The sequence below is a fragment of the Eulemur rufifrons genome, chromosome 1 (assembly GCF_041146395.1).
Source record: "Eulemur rufifrons isolate Redbay chromosome 1, OSU_ERuf_1, whole genome shotgun sequence".
NCBI lineage: Eukaryota > Metazoa > Chordata > Mammalia > Primates > Lemuridae > Eulemur > Eulemur rufifrons.
Genome location: NC_090983.1, coordinates 66,132,322 through 66,148,305, shown reverse-complemented (window position 1 = coordinate 66,148,305; position 15,984 = coordinate 66,132,322). Strand labels below are relative to the sequence as shown.

The following is a 15,984-nucleotide window of genomic DNA, read 5'->3' as shown; positions in this document are numbered from 1 at the left end:
AAAGAAAAGCCATTTGATTAGGTCACTTCCCCAATTAAATGATTTACTGTTGCTCTGTGATCAAAACTTAAAGCTTGACTATGGCCTTCAAGGCTTTGTGTGACTCACCTTCCTCTATAAGCAGAAGTTCCCAAATGACAGCCTGTTCTATACACAGATTTCCAGCTTCTCTTAAAGTAGTAGCCATTGTTTATTGAGTACTTACTGTATGGCAGGCTCTATTCCACACATTTTATATGAATTAACTCATTTAGTCACAACAACCCTACAAGCCCAGCATTTTTGGCCCTGTTTTACACATGAGGACACAGAAACACATAATGGTTAAGTCAGTCATCCAGAGATGGATAGCTATGAAGTGACAGCACTGGGATTTCATCCAGCCCTCTTAATCCTAGACCCCATGCTCTTAGTCATCCGCTATACTGCCTGAGATAGGCTCCCTGTAACCCATAACAACGCTGTTTATACTTTCACATTTCTTTGTAGGATTACTTGAAGTCTATCCACAAGACTGTAAGGTCCATGAAGTGTGTCATTGCATTTTTGGGACCCGTTACAAGCATCTGATATGTACTAGGTGGTCAGTGTGGATTTGTTGAATGAATGAATGAATGAAAGTGATGTGATGTCATCCATCACTGAGCTTAAACATGAGAGAAGGGGTTCTTTTATAAGCAAAACATTTAACCCTTTAGTTTACTATCATCTGTAAAATGAGAGAATGATACTTAAATTTCTATATGCATGTTGGATTCTAATACAAGAAAACGTGTAACTTCATAATAGCTAAAGATCTGTTGTAGTTTTGTTTTGATCATGGGTATGAGAATAGGCATTAATTAGCTTATGGTCAGTAACATCCATCTTTAATGTCAATAATTAAAATGCATTGGCATATGTCATCTAATTGAGGTTATGTTTACAGTAAATTGTTATTTTATTTAAAAAGTTTTAAACAGCAGTTATATTTGTTACAAAACAGAAACACATGTCCTGATTTTGGCCACATTGAATTTTTTTTATTTCTAATTAAATCCATGTAATCATTAATAGTGGTATTTAAACTAAAAGAATTACAGAAATGGAATTTGATAAGGAGAATTGGATTTTATAACATTGTGTAATTTATATTGTGGCAAAATCATTTTGAAAGTACTTGGCAGCTCAATTTCTAAATTCTTTTGTGATAGGCTATAATTAAACTAGTTCCTTCCTATTTGAATATATGTAGATATGATATAAGAAGAAAATTTTATTGTATTGTGTGAAGTATGGAGACAATATTAATTGTGTCAGGCAAAGTAGAATTTTTTCCTTTGAGATTATCGTTAGGGTAATAAATCATAGTGAAGTGAAGAGATTTAAACAGAGTATGACTGAACATTTTTCACCATATCAAATCTAATGAGTTTTGGGGAAAGCCAGTAGTTTGGTAACAGCGTAGAACTGAGTTTTAGGTGAAATTGAAGACTTAAAGGACACAGTTTAGAAGGACCATGTGACCCGTAAGACCTGCAGATATCGTCCAGCTTTCTGAGCAGCGCTTCAGTTGGCTGAACTGTGGAAGGTCAAGCGGTGTGTGGCAGGAGTGCAGGGGTGTTCAGAACAGAGTGACCTATATTCCAAACCCAGCCCGTCCAAACTACAAGGCAGGGAAAGAACTAAATAAGGCATAATAAATTAGTTCCTGCTACATGGGAAACTGAATTTGGGAAGCAGTCTAGAAGGATATCTGAAAAATGTCCTGGTGTGTGTCACTCGCAACAGGCCCTTGTCATGAAGTATTGAATAGTGGTGACTGAAAGTCATTCTGCTTTGCTGGGGATAGTCCCTCTTTCTGGAGCAGGGGCAGCTCAAGGCTGGATTGTAGACATTGAAATGTGAGTCAAGTTACAGTCTTTGTAGTTTGAGTAAAACTGTTCACAAACTGGCTATGCATTCATAGAACAGTTAGGGTCAGAACTGCAGTAACTTTTTAAACACAAGGGAAAGTATCTTCCATGTAACTTCATAGCCCTGGAACTGTTCCCAGCCATATGATATATTCCATATGAAATATTATATCAGCATCCTTATATAAAGTATACTTATAAGCAGGGATGGGACAGAGAAGTAAGTAGCCAGAATATGGAGTTTGTCACAATATGATTCAACCTATAGTAGTGTTTTCTACGCTGGCCTGTCAGCTTTGTGTGATAGTTAAAAGCAATTGCAAGAGACTTAAGGCCATACATAGGACGTTTTTTAACTGGCACCAAGGCATTTTTTAAAAGCACATTTGTAGGAACCATACAGTGGTCCTCCATATTTTTCTCATTTATCAGAATTTATCATTCACCATAATCTTTGGAAATAGATAATATTATAATCATTATGTGTGTTTTACACATGAGAAAACAGTAAAAGAAATCTGTGACTTGCCCTAGGATCTTGCAAATAGTGAGTAATTTAATCAGAATCCAGATCTCAGTTTTCTGATGTAAAAAGAAAATGCCTCTGACCATGCTGTTGCTCTGAGTCAATGTGGGAGATGTCATATGTATAAAGTACCCGTGAGTTTGAAGTTTTGGTTTGTTTGGGTATAATGTTTATATAATTATTCAAGTTAAATTTAGATAGACTTGTGCTGAAAGAACTTGAATGTAAAAATAGGTTTCTGCAAATACTATTCCACAGTTTTCTTTGCACCGTTGTGAATGCTGAGTAAGGACATTGTACTGTACTGCTCCCCAGCACAGTCCTAGCTCATAGGGACTGGTTGTTGAACGAATAACAAAGATTTAGCAGGGGATTGTATTTTGTAAGAGAAGTTCTTTTGGGAATAAATATGCTGATGAACTGTAGCATATAAAACAAGTTTAGAAAACTCCTGAGATGTGCCTAAATCATAAATGAAAACATTGATTTGTTTCTTCAGTTGTAGAATTGTTCGTTTCTGAATTCATTCTATAAAATCAAACCATATTCTAGGTAGACCCTAAATTTTTTTTCAATTTGTTCCTTCTGTATCCACAAATTTATTACTGCCACCTACTAAATTATTTATTATAACCATTGTGTGATCTGATTTCTTTACACATTTGCTGCAAATTGTTTCACATTGTTATGAAACAAAATTATAAAAAAAAAATTGGGGAAGTGGGGTATAAAGATGCAGGCAGAGTATGAAAATTTGATTTAACAAATATTTGTTGAGCCTACTATGTGCTAGGGGCATCCTCTCCTTTAGCACGTCCTAACACACCTTTTCCCTGTTGGAGTTCCTTCATCTTCTCTTTAGCACTTTCTTCATTTCTTTCAGAGATAACTCTTCATTTGTTCTTATTTTGACTACTGATGCTTTTCCAGAGATGCTGCCCTGCTGAATTCCCATATACCATATGCTCTTTCCTTACTTTTTAAAATACCACTTATATTGTCCTACCACCTCTAAATAATGTGGAGGAGCATTCACAAAGAAGAGATCATCACCAGCTTGGTCTTGAGTGTGTTTGAGGCTCACTGTCTCCCTTCTCTCCAGCTACCCATTTACCAGTACTGATGTGGTAGGCTGGCAGCTTTACGATACCTCCAGGGATCCCACCTCCTGGAACTCAAGCCTTTGTGCAATCCCTTTCCCCTTGACCATAACTTGAATTTATTATTCACTTCTAATGAATAGAATATTCCTTAGGATGATGGTCTCACTTCTAAGAATAACAGTGTTATCAATATCTTGATGTTATCCGTGATTATCAGTGATTCTTGATGGCTTTCTGGCAAAAGAGCTCCTGAGTCAGGGAAAGGATGAAGCCTATGAGTGTTTAAAGAGAGCTGTCCTGTGAGTGCCTGGAGACAGATACGAACAGGTGAGCAAGGCAGTGTGCCTTCAAAAGGTGTGTCTTCATGTGTACTAACTGCCTTAGTGGCCTCGGGGAAGGCATTACATCTCTCTGAGTCGTTATTTTCTCATCTCTACAATGGGTGGAGTTGAACTTGATGATTTTGATAAATCCCTTCAGCTCACGTTCTCTACATCCAGAAATCTAATATTTTGTGTTTTGATAAGAAGGCTTTATTTAAAACAAAAAACTTATACGGGTACTTTGAATTTTTTTCTTTCAGAAACTATATATCATAGCTATGAAATTTATGTACATCTTAAATCTTTTGATATCTTTTCTCTAAGTATTATCCAGGCTTCTCTTTTTTAATTGCTATTTATAGTAACTTCCTAGAGTTTTGCTTTTTATAGTAGTGAAGGAGTTTTTAATGTGGTCCAACTATCTTAATCTTTTTGAGTTTGTATCCCTAGCAAAGAGATTTCTGAAGCTAAAAATCTCTCTCAATAACCGTTTTCAGAATAACTTTCTAGGGGAAAATGATTGTGCTGCATGCATTTTGTTCCTCCTGTGGAGTTGTTGTAGCTTGCCTGGAACTGTCTTCACCCTAAAACGTTCCACTTACCTAATAGTGGCACTCTGAAGGCTGGCGTGGGCTTCTCTGGCTTCTGCCCTCTACACTGTCTTAGCTGGATGCAGGCAGGTAGGTTTTTGCTACAGGTAAACTTACTTTTGCTGAGGCTCTTGCCACTCTGATCCAGAGATTTATTTATTAACCTTTTCTTTTCAGGGTCATAGTATCAGAAACTAAATTCTACTCACTTGCTGCTTTTGAGCTAGATGTCATTTATGTCATTTATAAAGTTTTCTTGCCATTTGGAGTCAGTGCAGATCAGTTTTGAAGCAGTCTTTATCAAATAAGTCAAAAGTGTGTACATTAAAAAACATAATTATCTGCAGCAAAACTTTAATAGTGTCTGGTGGAGGACCTTCAGGTGAGGAGAGCCTGGTGTCCTCAGATCTGGCTGTAGCGTGACGAACTCCAAGACCCAAAGCACAGCCTTCGCTCATGCCAACCTTGAGAAAACAACTAACAATGTGAATCATCTTTCTTCAGCTATTGGTCATTATTAAGAAAACAATTAGAGGAAGGCTTAATCTCACACTGTCTTTTAAAATAGACAAATTAGAGATACTAGTTAAAACAGTAAGATTTATTTAAAATATTTTTATTCAATTTAAGGGTGTGTAAGTCATTAATACTAAATGACATCTACCTAGAAATTCCTGAAGGGTGAATTTGGGATATTTCTAGCCAAAATGTGTAAATTTAGCTTATAAGTAGTTACTGTGCCAGCAGATGGGTCTATGCAGATGTGAACATGTTTATGTAACGGGATTTAGGGCTTTGTCTGTCTGTCTTGTCCTGCTAGGCTTCGGGTACCTCTCTGATAACAGACCTGGTCACCAAATGGAATTTAAAACACTCTCTCTGAGGAGGGAAAACAAATGTGATACCCACAAGCACAAACATATTTACTAGAATTTTTTTTGAGGAAGTGAAAAGATGCATAAGTAAAGTAGTTATATTTTTCTTAGACTTTCAAAAAGCCTATAACAAATTTCCACTTTTAGTACCCATTTTTAAAAATGCTGTTGGGTTTTAAATGGTGAGAATAGATGTTTGTCATAGATGATTGACATTTGGAAATGGGAAAAACAAAGTTGGGAAAAGCAGGAATTTTTCTCAGGAGGAAGAACAAACAGGGTTCCTCAGCAGTCAGTGGGGGCAATGATCTCAAACATTGATCTGAACTATCTTGAGGGCAAAGTTTTCAATAGTGAACACCTTGGAAGACTGACCTGATGGTCTCCTGTTTGTTCTCTCTGTCTCTGGGTTCTCCGTTTGGTTCACAATGCTAATATTTATTTTGTAGACATTTTTTAGCTGTACTGTAGGGAGAGTTGAGTTTTCATATGTTTCAGTTGATGGCCCTTTTCCGGGGCAGGCTAATGTTTTAATAATTCCTTTCATCCCCATCTCCTACCTCTGCCTCCCACTGCCATAGGCGCTTACTCTAACGTGTTGAGTATTTCTCTTTTTGTTTGCTATGCACTCTTTTTTTTTTTTTTTTTGAGACAGAGTCTCGCTCTGTTGCCCGGGCTAGAGTGCTGTGGCATCAGCCTAGCTCACAGCAACCTCAAACTCCTGGGCTCAAGCGATCCTTCTGCCTCAGCCTCCCAAGTAGCTGGGACTACAGGCATGTGCCACCATGCCCAGCTAATTTTTTCTATATATGTTTTTAGTTGTCCAGATAATTTCTTTCTATTTTTAGTAGAGATGGGATCTTGCTCAGGCTGGAGCTACGTACTCTTTATGATACGTATTTTGTATTATGTAAATTATTATGTAAATGTCCTCATTCAGTTAATATTTTTCACTCAGGAGTTATTTTAAAGATCCGTCCCTAGTGGTGTTAGCATTAGCTTATTGATTCTGACCATAGTTGAGTATTTCATGATATATATCCATCCAATTTTACCTCTCTTCTCATTCTGTGGTGGGTATTTAGATAGTTTCTACCTCCCTACCATCATAAAGAAGGCTGCATGACAGTTTCTTTGGGAAGTACGTGTGCCTAGCACCAGAATGGCTAGGTCATAGACTATGAGTACTCTTGCATGTGCTGTGCTGTGCTGTGCTGATGCACTTTAGAATGGCTGCATCCATCTATATGTCCCCATGCCCACCAATACCTGGATGGTCCAGCTTTCTAGTTTTTGCCAGTCTGCCAGGTATAAATCATCTCATTTTCAGTTTGTATTTCTCTGATACTTATGACTTGATCATCTCTTCCATCTGCTTGTTATCTTTTTTGGGTATCATCTTCTGTAAATCTCTTCTCCATAGCTTTTGCCCATTTTTCAGTGGGGGGGGGGGGTTCCTGTCTTTCTTACATGGATTTGAGGGACATCTTTGTATTGTGGATATTTGTCCCTTAGTAGGGCATTATAAAAATGTTTTAATATCTCATCTGCTTGTAAACATTATCTATTAAACAAGAATCCTTAAATGTGCTATCAGAATCATCTTTTTTTTTTGTTGGCCATATGGATTGTAGTTTTGTTTAAGTCCTTCTCTTCCCCTGGTTCTCAGAGGTGTTCTTCAGCGTTTTTTATTTTATTTTTTTTTTTTACCTTTATGGTTTTACCTTCCACAGTTCCGCTCTCTTCCAGCTGGAAGCTACATTGCACCCTTACCCTGATCAAAAGTCTGCAAGTGGCCTCCCCTGCCACAGTGAAGCCGGATGCTGGCTCCTACAGTCCCTGCAGGTCTGCCTGGTACCCCTCCCCCGCCCGCCTCTCCCCCGTGGGGATGTGCCCGCACTGCCTCTTAATCCCCCTTTGTACTCCCAGTATGCTGAATTTCATGGCTTCTAAAAAATTCTCTAACAGAAAAATGAACATTGTGACAATTCAAAAGGTATTTTCCCTGCTTAAACCACTTAAAAACCTGTAAGGAGGTATTTCTTTTGTTAATTTTTAAATGGAGATACTTCTATTTAAATTATAAAGGTAGCACATTGCCACTGTTCCAGTACAGAAACAATACAGAAACATGCAAACTAGGAAATGAAAAATTCTAAGCCCACCCCTTTCATACTTTTCTCTTTACATGGAATCATACAGGTGGGAGTTGCTGGGAGAGAGGATGTCCAAAATCCCAATGTCCAGGCCTCATCCCAGACCAAATAAACCAGAATCACTGGAGTGGACCCCAGACATTGGTATTTTTAATAATTCCCTAAGTGATTGTAATATGCAGCCAAGGTTAGTAATAACTGGCTCTTTACAACACTTTAAAAAAATAAAAATGGGTCATATGCCAAACATACTGTTTAGAATTTTGCTTCCCCCCCCAAGTACTTGCTAAGTGATATTTAAAATCCTACAGTTTAATTGTAATGAAAAATTCCATTTGTTTTGAAAATGTTATCAAGCGTGCATGCTCTGTTATTCAACTTGATTGGCATTATAGAGTAATTCTTTTAAAATAATTAAGTATTCTTTTGAATACTTAATGAATAATGGTAACTTTGGACTCACATATTAGTAGCAATATAAAATTCTTCCCTTTTTTATATTAGTATTCATACTTTGTCAAAATTCATAATGGTGGCCAGAGTCCTTGTGGGTACTTTGTTTTTTTAGTACCAAATGGCAGAATATAGTCAGGTACTCAGTAGGAACTAAGATTTGTAAAAACTGAAAACCAAAACAATCAGTTTAGGCAAAGTTAAATTGTCTTTTTCAGTGGGAAATTATCTTATCCTCGGTCGCTTCCCCTCCACTGGCTGCTGCTTCTTGAATATCTTCTGTCTTCTCAGATTTTAACAACTTCCAGCACCTGCCTTCACCTCCAGAGACCCGTCCTGTCCCCCTGTCTCCTTCGGGGTGCTCCTCTTCCTCAGCCCCACATCCCTCCGTCCCTCCTACCTCCCTGCTCAGGCTGTGCTTCTGAAGGCACTCTTCCTCTCCTGACACAGTTTTCTGGCGTCGTCTTGCCCAGCGGCTTTTTCCCTGGTGAAATTGCTTTTCTTCTTTGCCTATCAGGGCACTATTTTTTTCTATGTCTCCTTTTATTTTTCTGATTCTTAACTTCTTAAGTTCCATTTTCCAGCTGACCACTTTTCTCCTGCTTACTTTTTTAAATTCTTTTTTTCTTATAAAAGTATTATATGTTTACAGTAGAAAATGTGAAATAATAAAAAATATCACTTAGAAATAGCATTTTGGTTTTGTTTCTTTATGAAAATGGGATCATGTCACATAGGCATAGTCTTTATACATAGCCTTTGTTTACTCCCTACGTAATGATATATTTTTTCTCAGCTGTTTATTTTTTATGTTGATTACTGTTTCTATTTTTATTTTTTAAATTAATAAGCATATAGTTAAGTAAAATAATACCAAGAGGCATATAATAAATTATAACAGTCCTTAGATCCCTTTGCCTCATTCTTTTTGCCAGAGGTAAACACTTGTAATTATTTTGTCTATTTCTCCTGATATTCATCCCTTTATTTCAAAATAATATGGTTCTACTGTTTCTTGAATTATCAATTTTAGGCATTTTCTAGTATTATTACATAGGTGAGAATTTCTGCCTTGTACCTCTTTCTACTCTTTCCATTTTCCTCATACTGATATATCACGATTTTTTATTAAATTGCTCTTCATTGTTTCCATTGTTTTGGCTATATACACATCATTCAGCAAAGAGCCAAATAGTCTTTTGTCTTTTTTAAAATACAACTGTTTATTCTCCAATGGAAATACCTGCCTCATTTTATCCTTTTCCTAAATTTTGTTTTGATCTATGGCCAAATCGTCCTCCACTCTCCTTCAGCCTCTTAGTCCCATTTTCCTTGTGGTCAACGTAGCAAATAATCAGTGAGTCCCATTTTTTTCTTTTGACTCTTATTTTTGAGTCCAGTCCTGTCTTCCTGCTCCAGGCTGGGGCTCGTGCTCTCTAGGCCTGCTGCACAATGTCATCCACCTGAGTAACCCTCATCAAAAATCGAAGGGATCCCTGACACTCTCCTGCATCCTAGCAGGGAAAGTCAGTGGTACAATGATGTTAGCAAATTCAGGGATTTGAGAAGGTCTCAGAAGGTCTCCTAGTCCTGTAGGTGTCTTGCGCTTGCTGCATGATGGCTGTGAGCAGGGTATGGCTCTAGCTTTCTGGTTCGTGAGCGCCTGGTCACGTGGCAACGCACTCTCCTCCTTGCCATGTGGGGAATGGTGAGTTTTTTCTGCTAGTCTAGGTCTGCTGTAGGCTTTCCTTCTTCTTCCCCCACTTTCCCCTCTCCCCCCAGCATGTAGACCCTGCCTCTCAGTCTTCTTTCTTTCTCCAGTGTGATTATTGATTGCACTGCTAACATTTCTTGGTCCTTTGGGAATGAGGGATGGAATCCAGGGGTGCAAGACTCATTTAAAATGAAGCTGACATTTTCAGACTTGTCAGGAGGTAGGCAGACTCTTACCGTTACAAAAATTGGATCATTTTCTTTATAAAATTTAGGGACTTTAAATGATTCACTGATGAGGAAGGAAAAGCTGTTTGCACTTAGCATATTTCTAAGATACTCACCCATTTACACCACTTTAGGCATTTTGCTCTATTTTCAACACTCCAGGGCAAGATGGTTATATTTTCATTATGTGCTTTCTGGAAATCACTTCACCCGGCATTACATTTTTTTAATTGTTGTGGGGGGGAGATGGATTCTGTATAAAACAAGGAAGACTTTTTAGTAGTAAAAAATATGACCTTTATACAGCCTTACTTGAAGTTTAGTTGAAATATCAATTATGCCAAAAATATATTGTGAACTAGAAAGTTATTTGCAGTGGTATGAATAGGTAACTTAAAATCTATCTTAGTTATTTGAAAGTAGATGAGCAAATTATGAACCTGATGTCTGAAGTGATTAATGCCATTAAGGATGATTTGTTTTGGAATAAAATGTTTGAACTAGGCAATCATAGATTGTAAAAACAATTTAAAATATGGTGGGAAATTACTTTAATTATTCAGTTATTTTTTATTTAGATTTTTTAATATGAAATTTTCTAGATCACTTACAAAGACTATTTCCAAGTACTAAATATTCTCATTATAGATACGGTGCATCTAATTGTTCTTTTAATTTGTAAGCAAACAGTTATGATTTTTTATAACCAAATAGAGATTTTAGTTTTGCTATTTACTTGCCGTTTAAATTTGGGCAGATATTTTAACAACTTTGAACCTACGTCCTTATCATTAAAGTGAGGATAATTCCTACCTTTAGTGTTATTGCAAAACTCAATGAGAAAGTAAATAGCCATTGCTCTTTAAAAAAAAAAAAAAAAAGTCCTACATTTTTAGTAGTCAGAGAAAACTGTTAAAACAATGAGGTACTAGTTTTTCACAGATCAGACTGACAAACATTGGAAAGAATGATTGAACCTCATGGTGCTGAGGGTCGGCGAGTTGAACTCACATTGCTACAACTCTTCTGGAGAGTAAGTTGGCACTGCACGTCAGCAGCCTTCAGAAAACCCAAAACGTTCATTTGGCTCATGCCTTCTAATGCACTGTAAGGAAATAATCACTCAAGTGGACAAAGACTGTTTTCTCCTCAGTTGTTTACAGTATTAAAAACTCTAAATCTAAATGTTAATAACATCGTGCAGTGGACTTCTATGTAGCCATTAATAACTGTGTGTTAAAAAAGGAGGGGTATGTGTATGTATTTTTCACCTTTCATTATAGTAAATTGCTATCAGTTTAAATTCATATATTTTTTAAATGACTACAGTGATATACTAACTTTACTGTTCTATGTTAGGCTACAGTTGCATTTATGTATTTTTGAGTGGCCTACCTTTTTCCCTTGGCTCTTTCCCTGGTTTATATCTCCAAGTTCCCTTCCCCCTTCCCTGCTTTTTCTATTCTTCTTTAGTTCATTTGCTTCTGCTTGCCCAGTGCTAGATATAAATCACATGGACAAAATAAACTGATTTAGGAGAAGTTATATTCTCTTTAAAGTTTTTTTCCTTCCATTTCTTTAAAGTGTGGCTTTAATAAACAATCTCCTAGTTATTCTGGAAACTGACAGAGTGGTGGTGAAGACTGGCCTCGAGTCTGGACTGTGTCACCTACTAGCTGACCTTAGGCAAGTTATTTAACTGCTCTGGCCCTGTATTCTCAACTGTGAAGCAGAGATAATGTGTAACTCAGTTTCACCTTAAAGATTAAACGATATAATGTTATAAAGTTCTCGTACTGTTTGATTCATAGGAAGTGTTGAATTTATGGTTGGTGATGTTGCTATTATAGCCTTAACTTTTCTGAGATGAAGGTGGAGGCTGGACGTCTTATTTTAAATACTGTGCAACTTTTAAAATCCCAGTAAACGTTGCCTACTCCATGCACAGTCAACCCCCCCCCCCCACATCAATAAAACAGAAGTGTGGGATAGAACTCAGAGGTTTATATGGCATTTTGTAAGTATTATGAACTTAGATATGGAATGTGGTATAAAGAGAATAAGGAAAGGATAAGAGGGCAGGGGAAACACCCAAGTCTTATCTCTTGACTAAGCCAGGTGAATTGGAATGGGGAAAAAACCCCATCCTGATATAAAAAGCATTTTTACAATATTCTCTACATTCTCATGACGGACTGTGCACTTTCAGAATTTTTGTTGTGAGATGCTTTAAAAATGTTACATTTTATCATGCTACTAGTCTTCCAGAAAAGTTAACTGTTGTGAAATGTAATTTTGTTTCTTGGGCTTCATTTTTCTTTTCAGCATCCCTTTCATGATAATAATCCTCGAGAACCTAGTTTACTGGTGTTGGCCATATAGCCATCTTCCCCAGGGGTGTTTCTTCTAAATGTCTGGGGAAGCTGCAGTGTTAAAAGATGGAGATAGGTTGGTAGGGCAGACAGTCTTCGGCTGTTCTAGAATCTTGACTTCACTCTGCTTCACTCTGCTACACTCCTGCTCCATTTGTTCAAATAGTACTGATGACCCTGTGCCTGCAGTGGGAGGATTGCGAATGGATTTTTTCTCTAGGGGTGAGAGATTTGGGGGGATCCAGTCGATTCTGCCTGTGCTGACCAGGCACAGCTTTCTGCAGCGCGGCTGGTGGTGGGGACAACACAGCCTGTGGCCACAGAAGAGAGCAGAGCTCCCGCCTCACCTAGGGATTAAGTCCTTGGGGCTGGTGCATCAGCTCAGTGCTGCTGCATTCAAAACAACTGTGGAAACATGTAGGAAGAACAGCGAAACACCCCGCATGAAAGAGTCTGCCATAGGGATGCCTTCAGGGGTCAAAAATAGCAATTACTGTAGATTCCTCACAACTTGAGCAGTTTACTGTGGTGGTAAGGAGAAAGGCTTGTGAAGCTTAATTTTAAATGCATAAGAGTAAATGACCTTTTGGCTATTTTTCTTTTTAAATTAAAAAGTTGACCTGTTTTACATCAATGCTGTAGATGAGTACATTACCTGGGGGGGCACATTGGGCACCCAAAGTGGCAGTGTCCCAGTGGAGCCAGCCTGCTCCCTCTGATACCTTCTGTCAATGAAATACGGCCACTGACCCACCTTGCTCAGTTTCCTGTCTTGTTCTTAAGAGAAGTTAGTTCCTTGTGACCCAATTATGTCTCCAGCTATAGAGAAACTATAACACCACTGAGTTTTGGCCAGATAACATTTAACACACGTGTCTGCATTTGAGTTAGAGTAGCAGAGGTCAGGGTTCTGATAATCCTAGAGGATAATTGGGGCTGTGTCCACTGGCCTGAAGGAATATTTGTGTTTGTGTGAGTAGCTGAGCAGAGTGCTACTGACCCCTACTGCAGTTTAAAAGCTTGGTGGCCTGGTTTGGTGACAGTGTGTTTTAAATCATGCCATTGTACTTATTCTTCATCCACTCAGTTAGAAATGAGGTCAATTATTCCTGGAAAAAAAAAAAAAATGGTAATACTTGGACTAAGTAAAAAAACTGTACCTGCCCGTAGATTTGTCTCAGATTTGCTGAATAAAATGAGTGATGTTGGAGCACATGAGTACAGACATGGAGTTAGAGAGAGTAGGATGCATGAATTGGGCAGTCTCACCTCTCCGGACTTGAATTTGCAACTCTGATTCTATCATCATGTACAACAGCATGTATCAGAAAGTGAGATGATAATCTCCCAGAGATGTTAGAAAGTTCTAATTAGTATACTAATGCTAGAGAAAGCAGTTATGGAAGTTATCCTCAATAGCGACTTGTTGGCACTTTTATGGACAGTATATAAGGCAATTTAGTGTATTTTATATTCATGAATAATCAGGGCAGCCTAATCTTGCATGTTTGTTTCCTAATTACTCCATTTTTAGCACTCCCATCATTTCTTTTTCTCCTACAAGAAGGTAGAACGTCCTAACCGCAGTGCAGTGCACATACCCATGGAACAGTAGCAAATGTGAAAAACCCAATCAGTCCACTTGCTTGTGCAGAGAAAACAATCACCCTGATAACTGCCGGTGATGACCACCTTGTTGATTATACCAGTCAAGGTCTACTAAACATGCAGAAATTTTCATTTTTGACTTAGAAATATATTTTTGTTCTTTGATAAACATGCATAATTGCAAAAAATAAAGATAAACCTTTTTTTTAAAACCTGAGATCTATAAATAAAAGGCATAAAAGCCTTCCCTGTTTATATTTTGTTTCCCTGAGCAACAGAAAATGCATTTCTTATTTAACTTAGCAGCAATGCCACATAAAAAATATGAGCCTGCAGATAGTAATGGCCTCCATGGTTTTTTTTTTTCCCCACAGAAATCCTCAAAGTCAGAGTCTGTGACTTACTTCAACCACAGAGTCCATGACAGCATGGATGAGATTGAGACAGCTCTTTCATATTGTTGGCCCAGGGCCCAAGCTACTTTTATAGAGTTAGCCACTTTGGGTCTTGAGCATGAGAAACATTCAGAGAGATGCAGGTATCTGGGCAAGGGCGTGGACTAGCAAGAGAGTACTCACATTCTGAGCTACTGTGACGATTGTGTCTTTAGGAGCTACCCAGTTCCTTGGTCAGCAGCTCTCTTCTGGACAGAATGAAGAGCAGCAGGTTAGAAAATACCCAAAATCTTGATGTCCAGCCTCCCTGTGTGTACTCTGTCTGCTGCCTGATGCTTCCTCCAGCGAGGAGCCATTTTGCAGAGCAGTTACTGTGTCAGAACTCAGAAACCCAGGAAAGTTTATCATGGCGGCTGGACCTGGGCACAGATGGGTTCTAGATTAATCTTGGCAAGGACAAGAAGCATCTTGGAAACTCCCTAAGGAAGGGATCAGCTCAGCAACTCCCTGTGAATACCATATTCCCTTTGGGCAGGCTTCCTATTTTGCTCTACCAGGCTTTATTCCTCCCTGGGCTGTGGCCTCCAGTGATCTATTTGACTTCTGAGATGTATTACCAAACAGACTAACGTTACCAATGATAACCTCTAACTTAATAAAAAAAAAAAAACAACAACAACAACAAGCCCCAGCATTTATTGTTGCCTTGCAACTCTGTGTTTTTGGCCTCTCTGAGTGTCCACTGACATCACTTAAAATGAACCATTTTATTTCTAATTGCTACATGCCAGGTTGGTTTATGTGCTTCTGTTTCTCAGCATTCCACAGATGCCACATTACTCAAAGCTGTGCTTTTGTGCATCTTCACAGATTTCTCCCTCCCTACCCTGTACAGCCTCCCTGCTTGAGGTTCTCATGGAGCAGCTGTTTGCATGCCCTGTTGACATCCATCCGCAGCACATGCCCAGCCAGCTGAGCTTCACTGCAACGAGTGTGGCTGCAGTGCCAGTCAGCTGGCTATGCTCCAGGACTTTGCCACTCCTGTCTTGCCATCTGATGCTAAGTGTTTTGTTGAAGAGGGAGATTTAAACACTTCGGTGAGGGTAAACCAAGTTTCATAGCTCTATGAAAGGTGCGTGATTATTATTTCAGTCTCTAATGTGTGCCTGTTTTTGTTCATTTTTATTCTGTCTTTTCTCAGCACATGCACAGTATCACCATGCAGATGTTTGGCTAAAGCAGGTTGGTTAAGGCAGCTTGTGACTCTGATCTTCCCACTTATTTTTCAGTCTTTAATACCGTTAGGCTACAGGATCATTTGTAATCCCTCAGGGGTTTTCCCGAATATGCACCTCAAGAGCGTGGTTGTTGACATCAGCCAGTGTCTGGACAATATTTATAAAGCCCATTTGATGATGTTTATGATCTTATTGGAGGGTTTCTAAGGACCAGGAGCACTTAGCTAAGTAAAAAGAGTAAAATGAAAGCCATTTATTTGACTTAGCTTACTGTATTCATGATGAAGAGTAGACCATCCACTTCGATTTAAAAGACTATGGTTATGAAATCTCAAGACCTTAGTGAGTACAAAAGAGCAGTCATATGTTAGGAGCTGTTATAACCCAGGTTGGCTGATGATGTAAACTTAGCAGATACCGTTATGATGGTTACTGAAAATAAGGTACTAGACACAGTAGTGACCTACAGTTCCATTAGAAGCCAGATTCCTCCTTTGCAGCTTATGGTT

At 38.4% G+C, this 15,984-nt stretch overlaps 1 protein-coding gene across 13 annotated transcripts in view; it reads left to right on the top strand.

The window, feature by feature from the left end:
* PKP4 (plakophilin 4) overlaps positions 1-15,984 on the top strand; it is a 222,853-nt gene that overhangs the window by 29,202 nt on the left and 177,667 nt on the right. The window contains exon 2 of one of the 13 annotated variants that reach the window (XM_069497564.1): positions 12,455-13,687. The exons of the other annotated variants lie outside the window; for them this stretch is intronic. The gene's annotated coding sequence lies outside the window, so the exon portion shown is untranslated. The remainder of the gene's footprint in view (positions 1-12,454; positions 13,688-15,984) is intronic. 13 annotated transcript variants of the gene reach the window in all.